We start from the raw sequence: 3,392 nt of genomic DNA on the forward strand, positions 1-3,392 counted from the left end.
AAGTCCCTAGAATAGTTAGTCCGTTTAATGTATCAAGTGTGACTTAATCATGAGATCCCATTAAACATAAAGACATTATTCTTAAAGTATTCGTAGTCGAGTTTTGTTGTGAAGTGGGATAACATTAAAGCATTAAGACTGTTATGTATATAGACTGATGATCACATCTCATGGATCATGGATAAGAAGTTATTAAATCTTAAACATAAGTATGAATATTAAGAGTAATATTTATACTGGATTGACCCACTATGAGAATACTATATAGAATGTTATGCTAGGTGTCATAAGTTATTCCCATGGTGATAATGATGTATACCACCCTTTGACCTGAAACCACTATGTACACTAGATGTAGAGTCGAGTGCCTTATTGCTGATCAAATATTGTCCATAATTGGATGACCATAAAGACAATTGATGGGTACTCCACGAAGCATGCTGAGGGACATGAGTGGCCTAGATGGAATTTATCCATCCTACGTAACAGGATAAATGTCTACGGACCCAATATTGAACTGGACAAGGATGACACAGTCTATGCCTTGTGTTTAATATAGACATAAGGGCAAAAAAGTAATTATACACATAAGTATTATCACAAAAGGATTTGTCAGATCACATGACATTTTTGTATCTTGGATAGCAGTGATGTGTTGCTAGATACCGCTCACTGTTTATTATGTTAAATACGTGATTTAATATAATTGCTAATGTCGCGAAAACCTACAGTGTCACACACAAAAGGACGGGTTGATGAGAGATAGAGTAACTAAGGAACACCGTAAGGTATAATGCACTTAAGTGAATTATATAACATCGTAAGGTACAATGTACTTAAGTAGAATACGAAATATGGTAAGGTACTACACGCTTAAGTGATTTTAACATATCATAAGATATGGGCCACATACACTTAAGTGGACTTTTTAGCTTGCAGCCCACACAAGTGGTTCTATAAATAGAACCCTTTTGCAGAAGCATTTGTGCAGTTGTAATTTTGTTTCTCTCTCTCTCTCTCTCTCTCTCTCTCACTCACTCAAAGCCTTCATTCGTAGCAGCTAGCACTGAGATTGAAGGAATCCGTTCATGTGGACTGAGTAGAGGTGTTGTCGCCATTCAACGTTCATGATCGCTTCGTAGATCTGCATCAAAGGTTTCAATCGCCACAAGAGGTAACGATTCTATCACTGATCATGCCCATTCGTAAGGATCACTAAAGGAGAAATTTTAAAATTCCGTTACGTTTTGGATCGCTATTCTCCTTCATTGACACCTCTTTGAAACATCATTGATTCTATGCCCTCATACATAATCTACGTAATATTTTGACAGATCGATAAAATATTAAGGTATGATTGACTCCTTACTTTATTTGGCGGCAAGTCGTCCTAACATTATGTTTAATGTTTGTCTATGTGTTCGTTTTCAAACAAATCCAAAGGAATTCATCTCGCCTCCATGAAAGGAATCATGAAGTATCTCAAAGGAATTATAAATGTTGGACTATGGTATCCCAAAGTTAGTATATGTGATTTAGTTGGTTATTCTAACTCAGATTATGAAGGATGTAAAACTGATAGAAAAAAAACGAGTGGTACTTGCCACATTCTAGAAAATTCATTAGTATCCCGGTCTTGTAAGAAACAAGCATGTGTTACTCTTAGCACTGCAGAAGCAGAGCACATAGCAGCGGGTAGTTGTTGCGTACATTTTTTATATCTCTAGCAACAACTTCATGACTATAAATTTGATATCGAATGTTTTCCATTATGATGTGACAACACGAGTGCAATCAACATAACAAAGAATCTAGTCATGCATTCAAGGACCAAACACGTCAACATACGACATCATTTCCTATGTGATAATGTTCTTTAAGGAGATGTCGAAGTCACATTTGTGGATACACATAATCAACTAGCATATATCTTCACTAAACCTTTGACAAATGATCCGTTTTACAAAATTCGAAGAGAGTTAGAGATCTTGGATAAAAAGGACATATAATCACTCACAAGACACTATGGATCATCAATAAAATCAAAGGTGCATATATGTCTTCAATTATTTAAAATTCGGCAATTTTAAAATTTTCCGCATCTCCGCTTCTACTCCATTCTTTTAACTATTTAAATTTTCATCAAATTTATATTACGTGTAATCATGTTATGTCTATGTATATTTTTGCTAATATGTGTGTTCGATTATGTTTATGGTTTGTTGAATGTTAAATTATGGTTTCCAACAAAAATTTAAAAAATTTCCATTTTTTTTTTGTAGTAACAATCAATTGCATTGATGTGTAAATCAATTGTCATACATTGTTTTTCCTTTTTAAAAAAGTTGCAATCGATTAATTATTTTCTCTTTTTAGAATTAATCGATTATGCTTCATGGAAAATGATATTTTCACCGTGGCAGAGAGGAACTCAACTTTGTGATAATCGATTGTCACAATCGATTGTTTGGCTTTTTTCTCTTAATTTATTTCTTTAAAAAACGCATGACAATCGATTGATTGTCCCTCACAATCGATTGTTACTAGTAATTCTTTTAATTTTTACGATCCAATAACATTGCTTCTTCTCCCCCATATATATTGGACCTCTCCTCTCTTCCCTCAACTAACCCTAGCCGCCCCTCACTATTTAAAAATATAATCTCTCTCTCTCTCTCTCTCTCGCGCGCGCGCGCGTGCAACAAACACGCCTCCCTCACCATCTCTTCATCCTCTCCAAATTTCACTCAACCACCATTAGAGCTTCAACAAAGTTAATCATTTTTTTCCACTAAAATCCCTCAAAATCTCCATTTAACACCTACCAAAACCTTCAAATATTCATCAATGGCTCCAAAATTCAAGAGTAGGAAGGAATCCAAAGGCAAAGAGAAGACATCTTCATCCAATTCGACAAGGTCTTCTACATTAGATTCAAAGTTGAATAGGTTGTCCCTCTCTCAACAATAACAAAAGAGGTATGTTGATTATTTCCTTCCCAAACCCTTGTTTGCACCAAGATATGTGGATTTAAGCTCATTCTCATATCCATGTTTTAAGTTTCCTGAGGATTTAATCAACATATTGATCATTTGGTTATTATATATGGTGTTTACTATCCTAAATTGGTTAAGATTTTTTACACAATTATGAACTATAGTAATGGAGTAATTAGTTCTTGTGTCAAAGGAGTACCCATTGCTTTTTTTGCTGTTGAGTTGAGCGAAAATTTGAATATTCCATCTAAAGGATTAGAAATTATGATGAATAAGCATGTTGCACTGCAAGGGTATGTGAAAAAATATTTTTATTATGGTATTGCTAGACTCTCTGAGCATGCATTTTTTCAGAAACGGAAGAAGATGGCTCTGGTGGTAAACTTCCGGATAGAA

Source organism: Lathyrus oleraceus, chromosome 7 (genome assembly GCF_024323335.1).
Source record: "Lathyrus oleraceus cultivar Zhongwan6 chromosome 7, CAAS_Psat_ZW6_1.0, whole genome shotgun sequence".
Classification (NCBI taxonomy): Eukaryota; Viridiplantae; Streptophyta; class Magnoliopsida; order Fabales; family Fabaceae; genus Lathyrus; species Lathyrus oleraceus.